Raw genomic sequence first — 20,916 nt, 5'->3', positions numbered from 1 at the left:
TTTGTTTCTCGCCCGTTTCTGTCACAACTACAATTACCTTAGCAACCAAAGAATTGCACTGACTCGCCCTCCGGCTTCTGAATTTCTCCTAAAGCCAAGCTCGCGCCAGGTTCATGGTAAAGCTAGAGAGCAGCCCCGGGGACGAGGGGACGAGGGGCCGCAGCCTCCGCGGGGCGGAGGGGACGTCCGAGGCGGTCTCCCCGCGGCTCTCCAGCGACCCGCCGCGTCTTCGCGACTTGCGGCGGCGGCGAGCGCGGGGCTCAGCGAGCGGAGAGCGAAGCCCGGCGCCGGCGAGGAGGCGCGGCGGGGCGCATGGTGCCTGGGCGCGGGGCGCTCGGGGTCTCCGGCGCTCGGCCCTCGCCCGCCTCGCCCGCCCCGCGCCGCCGGGGCCCGCGGAGGTCGGTCCGCCCCCTCGGCGCCCGCCGCTTCCCGCAGCGCAGGGCAGCCGGAGCCGGGCGGAGCTCTCGCCGCGAGCAGGGCCGGGCGCAGGAGCTGCCCCAACTCGCGAAGCCGCTCAGCCCCGCCGCTCGCGAACCGCCGCAGCGGCGCCCGCTGTCGGGTGTGGAGCGGAGCTGCAGCCCCGGACCGCGCGCACCTGGGCGCCGGCACCTGGGCCCCCGAGCTGCACGGCGCGGGGCGGGGCCGAGGGGCGCGGGGCGGGGCCGAGGGCCGAGGGGGCGGGGCCGAGGGGCGGGGCCGAGGGGGCGGGGGGCGGGGCCGAAGCACCTGCGCGCGTCCCTGGGGAGCCGCCGCCGCGCTCACCTGCTCCCAGCGCCGCGGACCGTGCAGACTGTGATTCGCCCGAGGAAGGGAAACCCTGGAAATTCCTGGCAGTTTAGGTGCCGCCCAGACAACTGGGAGCCCGGCTCAGCGATGCGGAGTCTCCTCCTTCGGTCTGGTCTCCAGAGCTGGCCGCGTCTGGAAACTTCAGCGGCGTCAGTCAGGGTTGTCTTAGGGATTCCAGGTCCCGAGTGGTTTGCTCCGGGAGCTTTGAGTCGCTTCAATGTAGCTGGCGCCCTCTAAATTAAAACGGGCCACCGCGAACGTCAGGGATATTGTGGCTAACCTCGTCATTTTTATCGATTCAGCATTTACACCACGTGCTGCATTTGGAGTGGTTTATGATCGTTCGTATCTGGAACACCACAAAAGAATTTTCAAGAAAAATTAACTCTTGCGGGTATTCTTGGGGAAAGAAAGAAAAAAGTTGAAGACAAAAATGAAAAAGGGTGACTTGAACGGACAACATTCTTTAATGTGGGATTTCTGAAATCAGACATTTAGTTAAATACTCAGGAAGCTGCAGGTGAAAAGAGAACAAGATTGTTGGTGCTGGATGGCAACCATGGATTGGTGTGCAATATCGACGTAATCATTATCGAGAACGAATTCAAGGTTTATTCTTGAATTGTATTGTGTTACCAGGAAAACAAAAATTTGACATAAAATATCTAAAGGTTTCTAAGGACGGGTGACCTGGGCTGTCTTCATCCATGTGGGTCCAGAGGTTGATATTTATTTTTTTTAAGATTTTTATTTTATTTACTTATGACACACAGAGAGAGGCAGAGACATAGAGGGAGAAGCAGGCACTTCACAGAGAGCCAGATGTGGGACTTGATCCCAGGACCCCTGGATGAGGACCTGAGCCGAAAGTAGATGCTCAACCACTGAGCCACCCGGGCATCCCCCAGAGGTTGAAATTTAAAGTCTTCTTCCCGAGGTATATCTCCTTTCCCATCATTCTATACTGATTGATGAATATATTCACTCTTCCATTCAATAAACAGCAATTAGCACCTACCATGTGTTAGACCCTCTGCTAAGGACTAGAAATTGATGAAATAAGTCCCGCCCTTACCATTCTGCCTAATGGGAACAGTACACAAGCAGATATATGTATTACCACCTTGGGCTAAGTCATGAAGTGGTACCTCCAAAACCAAGAAGAAAACCTGCAACCTAGGGAAACCACACTTAACTTAGTGAATAAAATATAATTTCAATGGATACCCCAGTTATTTCATTTATTAAAATTGAAATATAAAAATTTTCCTTCCCCGGGTTTAGCATTTGGCTTAAGCATCTCTGTAGAGCTGGCTGCAGCTGTTTGTAACACTTCGAGAATAGGATGCTTACTGAGAGATGGGTGGTTATTAGGGCTCTTCCTCTGGGGAGCTCTGCATTTCTGAGACCAGCAGTTTCTTGAGGGCTAGGCATAAGGGAACAATCATGTGGAAATAGAAGCAGTGAGTTCCAGGTGCATCTGAAGAAAGGCCTTACTGTGTGCTTCCCTTGATACAGTAGCATTGAAAATAATAAAATACTTTGGAATAAACTTAACCAAGGAGGTGAAAGATTCATACAGTGACAATCACAAGACCTTCCTGAAAGAAATTGAAGAAGATACAAATAAGTTTTCAATTAGCAATAATCGCGCCTCGGATAAACCTCATTGGCTATGATACTGCCACTGCGCAAAGCTAAGAAGATACAAATAAAAGGAAAGATATCCCATGTTCATGGATTGAAAGAATTAATATTGTAAAAACATTCATACTACCCAAAGCCATTTACAGATTCAACATAATTTCTGTCAAAATTCCAATAGCATTTTTCACAGAAGTTGGAAAAGAATCCTAAAATGTATATAGTACAATAAAAAAATAGCCAAAACAATATAGAGAAGTAGAGCAAACCTAAAAGCATTACACTACCTGATTTCACAAAGGTATAGTCATCAAAACAGCATGGTATTAGCATAAAAACAGACACATAGACCAATGTAGAGCCTAGAAATAAGCCCACTCATATACAGTCAATGGATATCTGACAAAGAAGCCGAGAATATTCAGTGGGGAAAGGATAGTCGTTTCAATAACCGATATTGGGAAAGCTGGATATTCACATACAAAAGAATGAAAATGGACCCCTCTCTTATACGACTCACAAAAATTAACTCCAAATGTACTGAAGACTTAAATATAAGACACAAAGTGGTAAAATCACTAGAATAAAACAGAGAAAAATCTCTTTGACATTGGGCTTGGCAGCAACTTTTTGGATATGACTCCCAAAAACACAAGTAACGAAAGTAAAAATAAACAAGTGGGACTACATCAAACTAACAAGCTTCTGCACAGCAAAGGCAATGGTCAACAAAATGAAAAAGCAACTTATAGAACAGGAGAAAATATTTCAAGCCATCTAGCTGATAAAGAGTTAATATCCAAAATGTATAAGAACTCATATAATTCAATAGGGGGAAAAACGGTTAAAAAATGGGCAAAGGATTTGAATAGATATTTTTCCAAAGAAGACATACAGATGGCCAGCAGGTACATGAAAAAATGTTCAACATCATTAATCACTAATTTTAAGGAAATGCAAATTAAAACCGCAATGAGATATCACTTCATGCTTGTTAGAATGGCTATTTTCAAAAAGACAAAAGTCAAATATCAACGAGGAACTAGAGAAAAGGGAGCCCTTGTACACTGTTGATGGGAATGTAAACTGGTACAGCCACTATGTAAAACAATATGCAGTTTCCTTCAAAAATTAAGAACTAGCAACTGATCCAGCAATGCCACTTCTGGATATATATCCAAAAAAAAGGTAAAAATACTAACTCAAAAGATATATGCATCCCCGTGTTCATTGCAGCACTATCTACAATAGCCAAGACATGGAAACATGTCCTGAGTGTCCATGGACACGTGAATGGATCACACACACACACACACACACACACACATATACACATTTATGATTATCAAAATTATTGTCAAAATTTCAGTGGCATTTTTCACAGGAAGAGTCATTATTAGCCATACAAAAAAGAAGGAAATCATTTTCCTGCTACTTACAACAATATAGATGGACCTTGAGGGCATTACACTAAGTGAGATAAATCAGAGAAAGACACATATACACTGTATGAACTCGCTGTGGGATCTAAAAAAGTTGAACTCATAGAAATACAGAGTAGAATGGTAGTTGCCAGAGGGTGGGATAAAGGAGGAGATGTTGATCAAAAGGTACAAACCTAGTTATAAGATGCATAAGTTCTAGGGATCTAATGTATAGCATGGTGACTACAATTAACAATACTGTATTATACTTGAAAGTTGTTAACAGTGTAAATTGTCATAGTTATGCACATACGAAAACAGTAGTAATTATGTGAGGGGATGGAAGTGTTAACTAACTTTATTGTAGTAATTATTTTGCAATATATATCAAATAATCACATAGTACACCTTGAATTTCATGTTATATATCAGTAATATCTCAGTAAAGCTAGGGGAAAACATATATATAAAATCAGATATTTTATATGTATTTACTTATATTGATATATTTTATGTACTATATGGGCTTTCTAATATGTGATATATATAATTTCTTGTATACATATGAAAAACATTTTATTTCATTATATTCCATTTCATATAAAATATTTAATTACACACATATACATATATGTATATCACACAGACACATATATTCTAATATATAATTTGTACATAATTTTAATATAACATACATTTATATTATAAATATAATTTATATATATTTTTAAAATGATAAAAAATAACTAACTTCATAGAACAAGCCCACACTTTTTGCTACCATGGCCAACAAATTAGTTTACACACCAGGAATTAAGCAAACAAATAAATACATAAGGATTTCGGTAGGCAATTTTCTCACTGTTGGAGAAGGGAATTACACATTGGAAGAAAGATTGGAATAAACTCCAGTAATGTGGCTGGAAATTAAAGGTGATGGTATGAAATAATTTGTACTTTACATAGATAAAAAGAAAAATATAAGTATAGGTATATGTGTGTGTATATGTTGATATGTTTCCTAGTTCTGTCCCCTGAGAGAGTCTAAATGCAATAGTACCACAGTAGCTATGAACACACCTAACACTCGAACTTTGATATTTAAATACCATTTTCCACTGAAAGGAACTATGGCTCCATGGTGTAGTGGATGAAACTGGAATAATTTGCTGTGCAAGAAAATAAGAAGGTACTTAAAGAATTATGGAGACATGTCAAAAGAATATAGGAGCCTTGAGGGGTCTCCACTGGCCAAATCTAGAAAAATATAAGCATCAAAATAAATAATGACAGCAACAAGTTGCAAACTTTGAGTAAAATAGAAATCAATGAGTTCATGGTGGTAGAAAGAAAAAAAGGAGAAAGGAAAGCTCTACCAGTAGAATACAACCAATAGATGAAGAAAAAAGATAGGATTAGAAAATCACCATTTTGCAACCATCATTGTAACTGATTCAAGCCAGAATCATCAATGGATACTAAAATTTGCAAGTAAAAGTTTGATGAGGAACAAGATATTCACAGAGTCTCTATGTATGTCCCCAAAATATTCATTCATTCTCAATATATTATTAATTATTAATTAATAACCACAACATGTTTACCAATAAACATGACAGCTATAATACTTGGGAGATACCATCTTAATCAACTGGCAAAAGTTCACGTAAGTAAAAACTGGTGATGGAGAAAACCAACCTCATGTTGCCTCTTGATATAATACAGTGAGAATAATACAATGAGAACATGGCAGCACTTCTTCTACATAAATATATAAATCACGAGGAAACAGCTGACAAATGCAAACTGAGAGAAATTCAAGTGACTCGTGTGTACTCTTCAAAAATGCCAAGGTTATGAAAATAGATTCTCCTAGGTTAAAAGTCACTAAGAGACAACTAAATGCAACAGGTGATCTTTAATGGGATCCAAGACCTATAAATGACAATAATGGCATAACTGGTGTAAAATTCACCAGTGGACTTCGTTAGATTAAATTGGATCAATGTTATTTTCCTGATGTGAGACTGTACGTGGTTATTTAGGAGTTTCCTTGTTTTTAGAAAATACACACTGATACATGACTGGATAAAGAAGCATCACATTCGTAACTTACTGTCAGATGATTCAGAAATGTTAATGCCTTAAAGAATATGAGGGAGCTCTTTGAACTATTTTTTGCAACTTTTTTGTAATTTATAATGATTTCAGAGACACCTGAGTGGCTCAGCAGTTGAATGTCTGCCTTCTGTTCAGAGCACGGCCCCGGGATCAGGGATCAAGTCCTGCTTCGGGCTGCTTGCAGGGAGCCTGTTTCTCCCTCTGCCTATGTCTCTGCCTTTCTCTCTCTCTCTCTGTCTCTCATGAATAAATAAAATCTTTTTTAAAAATGATTTCAAAATAAAAGTTTAAAAAAATATATCATAGTATAATTGTTCTTCTTGCAAAAAAAAAGGAAACAAAACAACAATAAAAATCACCTTCACTTTCAAAAGTGTTCACCATAGATTTTCTTTAAAAATCAGCTCTCTGTTAACTGTACTGAAAATATGATTTGATCTACTATTTTGTGAATATACACAATAATGTGATTCAGCAAGACATTTCATTCATTCACTCAGAAATTATGCGGTATACAGGATCTTTCCCAAAACTCCTCTAAAATATAAAATGAAATATATAGGTAAATTCCTAAATCTTTATTTAAGATTTTATTTATTTATTCATGAAAGACAGAGAGAGGCAGAGACACAGGCAAAGGGAGTAGCAATCTCTCCCCAGGGAGCCTGATGCGGGACTCGATCCCAAGACCCCCGGACCAAGACCTGAGCCAAAGGCAGACACTCAGCCGTTGAGCCACCCAGGTGCCCTTCCTGTGTCTTTTGATTACCTCATTACCAAGTGAGGTGTTGCAGGAAAGTATGTAATAGAATCGATCAAACCTGGTGACAAATTGAACAGAATGAAAACAAGTTGGCAATTTAGTTGCAATGATTGTATTGGCAGGTGAAGGTCAAAAATGTGACTAGTGTCAGTGCATGTGGTGCGTATGTGCATGGCAATGACTTCAGGGAGGATAAGGGCTTTGGCACCATGTGGCCTATTTCCTAGGGCTGTGAATTTGTGACACTTGACAACTGATGTGCTTTTCTTAAGACCCCCCCTCCCCACATTTTCTTTTCCTCACTCTGTAGTGTAGTCTTTTTTTCTTTTCCTGAGAGTTAAGGCCTATTTTCTTTGCACTTTGACAATAAAAAAAAAAAAAAAAAAGATTCTCAGTAAATGTTGCCTCCTGTCCAATCCTGAGAGAAAACTAATGTCAAAAATGCAAAACCATTTTTTGCCACTAATGAGGCAAAAATGGTTAGGTATTTTGGAAAAGGATCTTTCTCAAGGGATGGCTTGAAGGCCACATTATCCATATCACTTGGGGCATTTATGAGAACTTAGCAATAAAGATTCTAGGACCCCACCTCCGACATCAGTTGAAATTTCTAAGGATGGGATCAGGGAATGTGCTTTTGAATAAAAATTTGCATTGGTTTGCAAACCGGCCTCTAAATGGAGAGCAAGGAGACTGAGAAAAGAGGCAGGCCACTCCAGAGCGGTAGGCAACAGTTCTAATAAGCAAGGGGACTTACATATGAGGCTTGTCTTGAGCAGCCACAAAATGAGTAGATCTCTGCACCCGCCTGCTAGAATCTTAAAGTTTCTGTAGAGGCCTCAGCAGAGCCCAGCCCACATACCCAATCCAGATGGTCTCAACAACACATTATTCTCACTAGGCTGCATCCTTGAAATGGTTCCTAGTGCAGGAACAATGGATGAAGCATACATTCCAAGGACAGAGGAGGGGATGAGAAGCCTCTAGTTGTCCACAACCAGCTTGAGGGCCAAACAGTGGTCATGTCTTCTCAATTACCTCCTCTGATAGTTTGTGACTGACCCACAACCTGTGGGATGCTTCCTTCCTAGAATACCTAGCATTTCTGTCACTACTAATTACATAATCTCTTTCCCAGGAGAGGGCCATAGGAGGCAAGCAGATTACAACATGAAGTGGATTTCATGATGATAGTTTAGCACTTAATCTATGGCTTTGAAAAACATGTGTCTGGGAAAGGATGTGTTTATTTCATGGTGCTGGAATGATATGGTCTGAAACTCAGAAGTAATGTTAGGTCAGAACGGAATGCATATTTACAAAGCCCCGGTGCTTTAATAATTAGGATGCAGGAATATGCGTGTATATATACAATACACATGAAAGAAAATTTATATCAACAATAAGTTTTTAAAAACCCACACCAGCCCCAAAATAACCATGGGATTCTGTTCACACCAATTGTTTGGACCAAGCTTCTTCACCAGATTACCTCAGAGACGCTATTTCATATAACCACCATCCAGATGTTGTGGTCAGAATTGCCACAGAATAGGCAACTGCTTGTGTGATATGACTTGAAATATTCAATAGGTCCCCTCAACTAAAAATACCTCCTCCCAGCACTCTCCTGCTAGGTGCTGGGATTCCTATAGTTTATCAAAGTCAGTTACACACGTTTGTTTAGGACCATGGTAAATGGCCAGGGAGGTAGTTCAACAAGAAGGATCCTTTATTGAGGCAAAATCTGTCAGTTACAAACTCTATCAAAATTCCCAGCCACCAAAGGTCACAGGGAACCCAAAAAAACAACATTGAACATATAACACCCTCTTTAAAACACGGCAAAGCTTTCTTCTTAAGAAGAACCATATTTTGGGCAGCCCTGGTGGCACAGAGGTTTAGCGCTGCCTGCAGCCCAGGGCCTGATCCTGGAGTCCCGGGATCGAGTCCCACGTCAGGCTCCTGCATGGAGCCTGCTTCTCCCTCCTCCTGTGTCTCTGCCTCTCTCTCTCTCTCTATGTCTATCATAAATAAATAAATAAAATATTTTTAAAAAGAAGAAGAACCGTATTTTAATCCATTAGAGGCCATTAGCAGTTGTTTAAGAATTGGGGCTCAGCTCACAGGGTATTCTCTGCCCCCTTCAACCTTGTGTTTGCCCACTCATTGATATCCTGAAGAACATAGAAATAAAACTTGTGCCATTTGCCCAAGCCAAAGCCTGAGCAGATAACCCTGTTTTTCAAAACAACAGAATTGTATCCTCTGCCCAAAATAAACTTTCCTGCAATGGCTTTTGCCCCTTTTCACACCATCACCCAAGACCCAGTAGCAGTTTTCTCATTAATCTGTAGAACATTTTCATGACCCCAAAAAGTTCCTTCTTTCTCCTTTGTATCCAGCCACCTCCCTCCACCCTTGTGAGGCAGCCATCAGTCTGTTTTCTGTCCATATGGTTTTGCCTTTCCCATAATGTCATATAAACAAAATCATACAGTACACAGTCGTTTGTGTCAGGCTTCTTGGCATAATGCCTTTGAGATCCATCCACAATGGTGCAAGTAGCCTCGTCTGTTTACTTTCACTGCCAGCTAGTGTTTTCATTGTATGGACATACCACATTTTGTGTATCCATACTGGCTGTCTTGATAAGTATCACACTTCTGGTATGCTCTTCTCCCAGGAGGACAGGACCCATTTGAAATTTACTGACCTGTAGAACATAAAAATAGACTCTCTAACAGACACTGTTTATTGTCTACCAAACCTACTCCCTGTGCCATCCCCATCTCTGACCCCTCTCTATTCTCTACTTCTTTGCTGGCTTCCTCCACTTTTGTCAGCCTAGTCCCACTTCCACTAGAGTGGATCTTCATTAGACTACACTACTCGTGGGAGTTCCATTTCTGTGGCCATGTTGTAGAGTTATGACCAATGAGACTTGATGGAAAATCTGCTGGGGGTTCCTGCAATACTTTGGGGAATCAGGGCCAGAGATATGACCTAGGTGGAAGTTAAAGCCATGGAACTTAGAGAATTTTCTGTAGCAGTGACAGACATCAAAACAGGTTCAAAATTGGGAGAATCCTCCAAGCATATAATTTGCGTTCACTACCCGTACTCATACACACACATATATCCTGATACAAGCCCATGGACTCCTCCTACTGAAAATCACTCTTCTAGTCCTTCTTAAGAGACTTCCAGCTGGAGCATCAGGAACTAAATGGATTTTAACTTGCATCTCAGCAAGATATAAGTGTGTCCACTAGATTTAATATACATGCAAGCAAGCAGTTAGCATTTAAAATACCCTGACTAGAAATGTTATTCTAAGAAGAGGGTTGCCCCAAGCTGATCTTCTCTCCATTTGCAAGAAAGAATTATAAGATAGATCTTTGAGTTCTTTGCCATTAACTCAAAATGCCTTCTCATTCCTACTTCTCTCCATCTGACCTCCTTTCCTGAAGAAGTCTCTCCTTTCTCCCTCATTCTCTGCAACGGACCTCTGCTCCATCATGCACATTCAGCCATCAGCCCTCCTCACCAGCCCCACCTTCCACCTTCACCTTCCCCACACTGTTGACATCACAGCTCTCCTCTTTATGAAGAACATGGTTATTCTGCAGCAAACCGGGAACACAAGAGCAACCAAAATTAATTCCTAAAGGTCTGGATAACAGTGCTGCTGAGTTGTCTTAGGTATGTCTTGATATGTCTTGGGCATGGGTACCTTGGTCTCCCCTTCTCCACAGTCCTAGACGGAATGGCTTGCAAAGACCTGGGTCTGAATCAACCGGTGTTATGGGTTTTCCTAAACTTAGGACAACTAGTTTACCACATTAATGCAAGGGCAGGCTGCCTGTGTAATATTTTTAGCCTTTCTATGTATTTTGAGTGCTGCTAATTTTACCAATGAAAAATATTTCTAATGTGCATTGTGCTAATTAATAGACCCTCTGGTGTTGATGGGATATAAAGATAACTGAAGCTGTGTTTAGTAAGCCCACCTCCCTTCCCCATACACATGGGCTTCAGAGGAGTCTCTAGGAACTCCCTAAACTACTCCCGGAATAGGCACTCCTGACTAGGATATTTTAAATATTAGGCTTATCTGTTCATTAAATATCACTAACACATGTACATCTTGTTGACATGCAGTTTAAAAACACAAATTCCTCATCCCCAAAGTTCTGTTGAATCGGAAATTCACAATGGAGCTAAAAATCAGTGAGGTGCCATGCTCTCTGGGTAATTTGGGTAGTTCAGATACAGCTGAAAGTTTGAGGACTCCTGCTGTCCTGGCCCCTACATGTACTCACTCTGGAAAATCTAAACAAGTCAAGGAAAGAACCAGCCCTCATTCTTCTTCCCTTCCAAGTTTCAGACTATGCTAGAAGCCGCGCACAAGTTGGGAACAACTCTGGAGGATTTACGAGACACAAATGACAAAACCCACTCCTTTCCTTATCTGGAGTTCCCCAAGCTTCTCCAGGCGCATGACCACAGAGGAAATGGGCCCTTGTCTCTTTCCTATTTACCCCAGCACTGGGGCGGGTCATGGTTTGGTTAGGAACATCCTTTTTTGGGAAAAAGAAAAATTATTCTCTAACCAAGAAGAGGAAAATTTGAATAAATGTAACTGCTTAGAATCCACAGCTGTCCTGTACCTTAGGTGGGTTTCAAACAAATCTTTATCATAATAACTCCCTTCCCACTTGTTTGCCTTTCATTTAAATATCTTAAAATGTGGTAAAATCGTATTATCCCCAAAAAATAGAACTGATGAAAGTTAAGATTAAAAACTAATTGCCAGGGGGAAATTATTAGAGTGCTTAGTTTTGAGATGATAGGTTGTTTAATAGAATTGCGTACCAGGAATGAAAACTATTTCATGTAATGGAAAAAGATCGAGGTTTAAGAAAATATACACACATAAATATTTATACTGAGAGAGTATTTTTAAGTAGGAGATTTTTTTAACTACTGTATCAACTCAAATGCGAACACAAAATTATTTTAGGGTAAATCAGATCCCTGTTTGTATCTTTTCCCTTGTAATTAAAAAATAAAAGATCTCAGCAGATGTGCTGACGACCAATCCCAACTTAAAGCCAGGGGTGGCCTCAGATTCCCCCTATAGCACAGGCTATCCAGGGTGTATGGACACTGGGTCCTATTAGGGTAGAGGGAGGGAGGAATGGGGTACCAGGCAGTCTCCTAACCATGGCCAAACCAGTACTGCTGGCTCACAATACACCCAGGGGATTCACAGGCATCTCTTAGACTCAAAGCAGCAGAAATCAGGTACAAAACAAACCTTGGCGGTGTATCCGCTACAGGTGAATACAGGTGAAGGTGTCATGAGGGGGAAAAAGAGCCGTGAGGGGAGAAAGAAGGGCAGGGCTTCCATCAAAGGGTTTCCCTGACACACACCTTTCTCTCCTCTACTATCTCTTCCAAGTGGAGTCTCCAAGTTTTCCCCAGATAAAAGTGGCTTCACATTTAATTGCTCTTATTCCTTAAGTAATTTTGTATCAATTTAAAAATCTGACAGGTATCTACTCTTAAAGGCATGGTACCTATTTTCTTTGTGAACATAAAAATGTGCTCAAGCAGAAGAGCAAATGGAAGTGAAACATGTTTAATCATGAAAACAGTAGTGTGTATGTCTAGATTCTTTTTTTCTGTCGAGACATTGATATCACATATTTTTTAAAAAAAGAAAACCTGTTTTTATAATTGGGACATTAAAGACCCAGAAACAAAAAGAATGGATTCTTTTAAGAGAAACTAACTGGCGAAATGTAAGAAACACTTGTCAGCTAGGAGGGACCTGTGTGAGTGAAGGCTCAAAGCCAAGCCAGAAGAAAAAAAAAATACATGATCACTTAGGGTTCCCAGCATGAAAAACAAGCTCTCCAAGCAGAGACAAGACAAGTGACACCTGGAGTTGGTATCTTGGTGAAGGTTTCCCTAAATCCATCCCACCCACCACCCACCCCCAGATAGGAGGTAGCCTGTGAGGAATGCCACAACCCTGCTCCCATTGCCAGGGACTGACTTAGGATAGCCTGAATATGGACCATGACTGACAAACGACTTCTCCATGACCATGACATGACTTCTCCTCGCTTCTCTGAAGAGACATGGGAATGGATAATCCCTTTGCTTCCACTAGGCATTGTCTCATTGGGATGTGGTCCCTAGAGCTTGGCAGTCAGCTGGCCTGAGGACCAAACCCACTCACAGGGGAGAGCAGGATGGAGAGTCTCAGAGAAGCAAAGCCAGGGCATGGGTGCCACCTGAAGCCTGTCCTGACTCTGTTCTTCCTGTTACATAAGGTAATGAGCTTCCCAACATTGAGCCAGCGTGAGTCAAGACTTTGAATTACTTGCAGCAGAAAGCTTCCTTACAGACACAGTGGGGTTTGGTAACCCCAAACAGTTCTAACAAGCAGGTAAACTTGGCAATTCAAGCAGGTAAACTTGACAATCCATTTTTATTATTGGTAGATATTTGGGGCTGCAAATGACAAAATGCATGACGAATAGGTTTTAAACAACAAGGATAGTTCTTGATCTCTCCTATCAAGAAATAAGTAGGCACTGGGTGTTGTTCAATTTGATGACAAATTGAATTTAAATTAAAAATGAAATTAAAAATTAAAAATTAAAAAAAAGAACGAAAAGAAACAAGTAGGTAGGTACTTCTAGGCTATCCATCCAGTTAGACTTCAAAATGAAGTTAGACTTCATCCTCAGATAGCAATGTCAGAAAGCTGGTAGGGACACATGGAATTGTTGGTTTTTTTGTTTGTTTGTTTGTTTGTTTGTTTGCTTTGTTTAGTTTTTCACGTCTCTATTTTGTCCAAGAAAGAAAATTGCTGAAGCCACTTAGCATACTTCCTCTTAAATCTCATTGGCCAGAATTGGGCAGATTACCTGGCCACCCTCCCTTTTTTTTTTTTTTTTTTAAGATTTTATTTATTTATTCATGACAGGCAGAGAGAGAGAGAGAGACAGGCAGAGGGAGAAGCAGGCTCTGTGAAGAGAGCCCGATGTGGGACTCAATCCTGGGTCTCCAGGATCACACCCGGGGGCTGAAGGCAGTGCCAAACCGCTGGGCCACCGGGGCTGCCCAGCTACCCTCCCTTTAATAAAGTACCTTGGTGGTGGCTTCCAGCATCTCATGGAGGTGGCTCTGTCAGGCAGGAGGACATGGGAGGAGAATGACTTCTGGGTAGGAGGCCCTGTCTACTTAGCCAAATCTTCCAGCCCAACTTCTTTCAACCCAAGTTCTCTGAAGGAAGAATTTCATTCTCTTCTAGCACAAAATACATAATAATCTATCAGCTTAGTTCTAAATATTATATATCTAATGAATAGCTGGATTCAAATTCTTAGAAACACCTGTGAGTTGCTCATTGTGTGAAATGCCAACAGCAGAGAGAGCAGGCAAGGAAGAAGCTCTCACTTTGCTGGTTTAAATCATTACAAAGCTCTCTGGGCAGAAAGTTAGTGGAGGTAGTGTGTGTCCTCCCGTAGGAGAATCATATATGTTCAAAGTCCTTGGCTTGTTAAAAGGGTCATTAGAAAACAAATTGATCCTTGAAATATTTAAAACAATGCCTGGATTTTATCATATCTTCACAGTTTCTTACGTTGTTCTTTTTTTCCTGCCCCAATATTAACACCTATCCAGGGATTTATGAGATCTGGTCCAAGACATTTTCTACCAATATAAATTTTACAGAAACAGAAAAGAGGGCAAGGAAAGTGGTATGAATTAAGTATCTATTATGTACCAGACACTGTAGGTAGTATTTGCCCTGTTTTGATTCCATTCAAGGAATAGATGAGGCAGTCTAGTAGAAAGAATATAGGCTGGTTGTGTGTCCACCCACAAATCCCTTCACTTTTCCAACACCCTGTTTCCTTATCCCTAAAATAGGGATAATAATAGTGACTACCTCATAGCATTGCTACAAGAACAAAATGAGATCATCCAAGCACAGTGCTTAGCAGGCAGTGAGTGCTCCAAGAGCGACTGACACCCCTGTGGGGTTGGTATCATTACATCCAGTGGTTAACAGTATCTGGGGGTTTATGAGAACTGATTTTTAGATTTGCAGGAATTTTGCAAGCTAGCTGTGAAACGGTTGTTAGCTTGAATGCACATATTTACACCACAGAAATCAGCAATGCTATTTACTGAGCACACATGTATGTGCAGAGCATGGTTCTAAGAACTGCAGGATCTACATACATATACTACCCTCAGAGGGTGCTCATCATCACATTCAAGCTAAACCTTCAGATCATTTTCATTCAATTCACTTGTTTGTCACTGCACTAGATTAAGTGTCGCTACCCTAGGACTCTCTCCACCAGAGAGGTGGGTGAAACTGTGAGCCTGATGAACTGCCTTGGGGTGGGTTCCACTTCCCCTGACTGCAGCCCCACTGCAGGGGAAATCTCTTTCCCTCTTCCAGACATGCCCAGGTCAGGATGTAGGCAGATCATTTCAAAACCTGCTAATCATATGTTAAGATATGACTCTCTACTTGGATTTTTTTCCATTTTCAGAGAATAATCTTCATGAGAAAAGAGCCCGGGTGATGAACTGAGTTGATTACGAAGGCACCTATGGACCATCACGTGTGAGTTATCACCTGTGGGACACCACCTGTGGGCCATCACAAACCAAGTACTTATTTCCCTTCCTTCCTGCTTCTCCACCCAAACAGAGAACAACTTTTGATGTTTCCCAAGCATTGGTCGTTCTAATACTGCCTATGTTTTCCATACTCTCTCACCTGTTTATAATAAGTCCTTTTTCTTTAAATCAGCTCTCTTTTCCCCCCTCAAATTAATTTTAAGAGAAAATGTTGTGCCAGTGCCTTAAACAGAAAAGTATACTTATCAAAGATAATGATTGTCATCAAATAAACATGCAACTTTTAAAATAGAAGAATATTCAAATGTTTAACTCCAACCATCCTCTTACAGGCCACCAGTAGAATATTTATTCCACCCTCAAAACATTGCTCTAAGAGATGGCCTTTTCTCTCCTCCCAGGAGCTGAGTTAGCGTTTAAGATACCCAATCAGAAATGCTATTCTAAGAGCAGTTACCCCAAGTTGATCTTCTCTCCATTCACAAGAAAGAATTATAAGATAGATCTTTGAGTTCTTTGCCATTAACTCAAAATGCCTTCTTATTCCTATTTCTCACCATCTGACCTCCTTTCCTGACAAAGTTTCTCTTTCCTCCCTCCTTCTCTGCAGCAGACCTCTGCTCCATCATGCGCATTCAGCCATCAGCCCTCCTCACCAGCCCCACCTTCCACCTTCACCTTCACCTTCCCCACACTGTTGACATCACAGCTCTCCTCTTTATGAAGAACATGGTTATTCTACAGCAAACCAGGAACACAAGAGCAACCAAAATTAATTCCTAAAGGTCTGGATAACAGTGCTGCTGAGTTGTCTTAGGTATGTCTTGATATGTCTTGGGCATGGGTACCTTGGTCTCCCCTTCTCCACAGTCCTAGAGGGAATGGCTTGCAAAGACCTGGGTCTGAATCAACAGGTGTTATGGGCTTTCCTAAACTTAGGACAACTAGTTTACTGTTCATGCAAGGGTGCTCTACCTGAGTTGGGAATGTCATAAAGAAGAAAGAAAAGGAAGAAAGGAAGAAAGGAAGAAAGGAAGAAAGAAAGAAAGAAAGAAAGAAAGAAAGAAAGAAAGAAAGAGAGAAAGAGAGAAAGAAAGAAAAAAGAAAAGAAAAGAAAAGAAAAGAAAAGAAAAGAAAAGAAAAGAAAAAAGAAAAAAAGGAAAGAAAAGAAAAAGTGACTACCAATTGACCCATGAGCTGGGCCCAGGCACTTGGAGGCCCCTCCCTTTTTCCCCTGTCCAGGAAATATGCATTCTGCTTGCCTTTCCCACTCCCAGAGGCTACTTCGAGGACATAACCTTGAGGTAGTGATATGCCATTGAGAACACCTGCACAGTTTATGTGCCTGAACCCAGTGAAGGCCTCTTTATAACATTTAACATTTGGTGGGCAGGGACAGGGATCCATTCATCTTACTGCTGCTCAAGACAAGCCTCATATGTAAGCTCCCTTTGCTATTATTAAAATTGCAATCTACCAACCTGGAGTGGGCCACCTCTTTCTTCCATCTCTCCCTGCCTTCTGAGGGCAGAGGCCAGTTTTAGATTATACAAGGAAAGCTCCTGAGAGGGCTGCAAACCAACACTGTGTAGTAGTTCTAGTCTACCTACATTTCTTAAACCTCACTCATTTCACCAGTGAAAAACAAGATTTTTATGTGATCCAAAGGTGGTTGTTTTGCCCACCCTAGCAAGTGGGAATGGAAAAATGATTTTATAAGATTTAGAAGAAAACGGAGATGTAATGTCTGGTGCATTGGTGTGTGGCAGAACAAAGGAATACCTTTTGTCTCATAGAAATGAAGCCATCTTGGCCAAAGGACAAGCGGTGATATTGGCAATCCTGCAAAGAAATGTCTGCTGCACGCTCTGCCATGGTGCACAGGAGCCACATACTCTGCTGATTTACAAGCTAAATGTGTGATGACTCTGCTTTTTACACCTTGCACTTCCCTGAAGACATAAATATTTACATTTGTGAAGACATTTACAAAGTACTTGCCCATATTTCTTTTCCCCGAGACTTCAAATGAAACCAGAGCAGGCAATACATCTTAGGGACAAAGAGACAGCTCAGAAATGATGCGAAGTCAAACAAGGTCATAGCGACAGAGCTAGTTAAAGAACTCGGGTGTTGTTGCCCCCATGCCCTGTCACTTTGCCATGCAGGGCCCAGGGGATACAGTTCCAAAGGAATTCATGTTTCCCCAGGTTGCACCTTTCCTGCTGGGTTCCAACTTTGAGAAGGGCACCGCTACCCAATCGCCAAGCTGGCAGCCTTGACATCTGCTTAGACACCTCCCAGTTTCATCAGCACTTCCTTCATACTATCCCTCAGAGCTGTCCTCTCTCTTTTCCCACCGCTGCTTCATCATCTCTCTCCTGGACCATTGGAATAGTGTTTTTCGGTGGGTTTCTGCCTATGGTTTGGGAACTCTTCCCTACCCAATCATCCCCCACCCAGCTGCTTGAGTGAACTCTCAGTATGCAGCTCTGGACATATCTCCCACTTGCTTAAAAGTCTTTAACAGTTCCTTCTTGAATTAAGAAGTCTGACCTCTAGAGTTCTTCCTGTCTGTCTTTCTATTTCTATTTCTCTCTCTCTTACACACAGAGAGGCAACTGTATGTTCTACCCCTACTAAATTGCATTCAGTTTTCTGAATATGCCAGAAAATATTATAACTAATTATTGTCCCTGGGAGGGCATTCCATCCTACACTGCCCCCATGCACCTAACCAGCACTGCCTTATGAGTTAAGACCTACCTTATATATCAAGTTACATCCCCTAGGGAGTTATACTTGATCCAATAGAACTGACACTATCCATCCTGTGCCACATTGTACCCTGGACATACTTTGGGGGTCTACGATGCCTTATCATGCTCATCTATTTTCTCTCTGTCTCCTGCCAAACTTGAGCTCCTAGAGGGTAGAAAAATATCTTTAATGATCTTTGTGTGTCCAGTCTCTAGCATGGAAAAAACATCATACATTATAAATAAATGAATTAATAAATTTCTATATCAAATAATGATTACTCAGCAGGTGTTCAAGTTAGATCTTTTCTCTGTTAGATAAGGTTGAAGACTTCCAGAGGATACTCAAAACTTTGCCCAGCAAATTTGTCCTATGAATGGATAACCCTCTTTTTCAAGGAAAAGAAACAGCCCATAAATGACCAATCCCTCAACTCTTTACACTTGACCTTCCCCCAGCAACTGCCAACCCTAAGGATTTTCTTGGCCTGTTGATCAAGGGTAACTTGTTGACCCAATCATAAAATTTCCCAATTCGTTAATTCTTACTTAGGTCTGGTTTCTCTTTCCTTAGTAAAATATTGATTCTAGATGAAGGGAATAGCTTGCACATCCTGTCCATAAGGAGTAACAGGGACATTGATTTGGCCAAACCTGAGGTTTTATTTTAGGAAGCTATGGGAAATCAGTCTAGGTAGGTAAGCCAGATATGAATGATAATACACTAGTACTGCAAGAGAGCTAGAGGTTGGCTTGTCCAGAATTTCCTACAGTGGGGTCTACAGATCATCAAGGTAGAGTGTAGTTTGATTTTATATAGATATATGTACATATATATACATTTTTATTTTATTTATTTTTTATTTTTATTTATTTATGATAGTTACACAGAGAGAGAGAGAGAGAGGCAGAGACACAGGCAGAGGGAGAAGCAGGCTCCATGCACCAGGAGCCCGACGTGGGACTCGATCCCGGGTCTCCAGGATCGCGCCCTGGGCCAAAGGCAGGCGCTAAACCACTGCGCCACCCAGGGATCCCTACATTTTTATTTTCATTATGTGCTTACTTTTGTGTATTAGAAAAAAAGGTCACTATCACTTTAGTCCCACAATTTCACATATATTATTGCCAAGCCTTTTTTTTTTTTAAAGGACTTAAATAAACAAATGAATCGATTTAGAGAAGAAAATGTTAAGAACTAGGGATGCCTGGGCAGCTCAGTGGTTGAGCACCTGCTTTGGCCCAGGGCGTGATCCTGGAGTCCTGGGATCGAGTCCCATATCATGCTCCCTGCATGGAGCCTGCTTCTCTCTCTACCTGTGTCTCTGCCTCTCTCTTTCTGTGTCTATCATGAATAAATCAATAAAATCTTTTAAAAAATGTTTAAAAATAAGTGAAAAGTCAATATGGTGAGTATTACAAAGGTGATAGCCAAATAACTGAAGCTGGAGAAATGCTGAGCTAGTCTAACACCTCTTCATAGCTCAGGTGGAGAAATCTAGACCCAAAGAAGCTAAATAACATGTCCTGGGTCAAGCTGGGGGAAGGCCTAAAATGCTAACATAAAGATCAGTTCGGCCAGAATCCAAACACTGACTATACAATTTGAACTTACTGAATAAAAAAGTGTTTTTTGTTATTAAATGAAAATATTTTTTAAAAAATTAACTCTGGGAACCACTTGAGGGCAAGGAGGAAAAGTAGGAAAGAAAGAGGAGTAAACCCTACCTACATCACCATGACATGTTCCCTACTGCTCCTACTGCAAAGACCATGGAAAACTCCAACATTGGAAACCGGCTAGAAGATATCCTGAAATGATCAGTCACTCCATGCTGTCCTCTCTGTTCCATTTCATCACACTTGAAGTTTCGCCGGCTGGGATTTTTGCTGTCTTGGCAAACATGATGATGGTGTCAAACCTAATGTTTGCTAAATTTTTGCAGAAATGCTGAGAAGACTTCTACGGGGGTCTATTGTCAATTATCTGGAGAAAGAGAAGTTTGCAGACATTAGAAACAAGAACTGTGTGGGGTTAGGCTCTGGGTTTTAATGAGATGAATTCAAATTAGAATGTTGGCTATTTCCTATAGCTTGCTAAAAATAACCTGGGGCCTGCTTCCTTCCCTCACACTTCATTTTCAGTGCCTGCTCATGCTGAAGATGCAGGAGGGCTGGAAAATGCTCCTTGGGATCTTGCACCAGTGCTGTTTGTTCAGATACACATAATTTAGCTTCGACCTGCTCTCTCACGCACCAGTGGGCATGCTACCTTCGGGCTCCTGTCAGATTTACACTTGAGGAAGCTTGAAGGTGATAAGGGGAGCATACATACCACACCCTGTTGATTTTACCTCTTGAATGTCTCTTTCCATCACTGCCACCAATGTAGTCCATACTACCACCATTCTTTGCTTGGGCTGCTACAAGACCCTCCTTCCTGTTCTTTCTTCCTTGAATCTACCCCCTCCACTCCCAGTCACACTGTAACCAATCTTTTCCAACACAAAGCTGGACATATCCCCCACCGCTACCATGACCACCACCACCACCAATTAAAACCATTCCATGGCTTCTAGTTGCTTGTATGATAAAGACTGGAATCCTTGACAAGGTCTACAAGCAAGGTCTTCCCTGATCTGTGTCCTAGAACCTCTCCAGCCTCACCCCCTCACCCCTTTGCTCTCATTGCTCCAATGCACAGTCCTTACTCCAGTGCCTTCTGCCCACCAGGTCC

At 41.7% G+C, this 20,916-nt stretch overlaps 1 protein-coding gene and 1 non-coding gene across 13 annotated transcripts in view; both read right to left on the bottom strand.

Moving 5' to 3' along the window:
- Positions 1 to 20,916, bottom strand: part of RGS6 (regulator of G protein signaling 6) — a 570,894-nt gene that overhangs the window by 548,795 nt on the left and 1,183 nt on the right. For 4 of the 12 annotated variants that reach the window (XR_012036887.1, XM_072839252.1, XM_072839254.1 and 1 more), the window contains exon 1: positions 38 to 275. The gene's annotated coding sequence lies outside the window, so the exon portion shown is untranslated. Of the gene's footprint in view, positions 1 to 37; positions 281 to 762; positions 1,131 to 9,358; positions 9,455 to 18,186; positions 18,346 to 19,907; positions 20,167 to 20,916 lie in introns of those variants that run through there. The other 8 variants (XM_072839247.1, XM_072839248.1, XM_072839235.1 and 5 more) reach the window with 7 other exon arrangements.
- LOC140640799 (U4 spliceosomal RNA) lies at positions 2,338 to 2,485 on the bottom strand. Its single transcript, XR_012037430.1, has one exon. It is a non-coding gene; the product is annotated as a U4 spliceosomal RNA (small nuclear RNA).

Source organism: Canis lupus, chromosome 9, assembly GCF_048164855.1.
Source record: "Canis lupus baileyi chromosome 9, mCanLup2.hap1, whole genome shotgun sequence".
Classification (NCBI taxonomy): Eukaryota; Metazoa; Chordata; class Mammalia; order Carnivora; family Canidae; genus Canis; species Canis lupus.
Note: the sequence above shows the minus strand (reverse complement) of the source record. Positions and strands in the feature narration are given on the sequence as shown.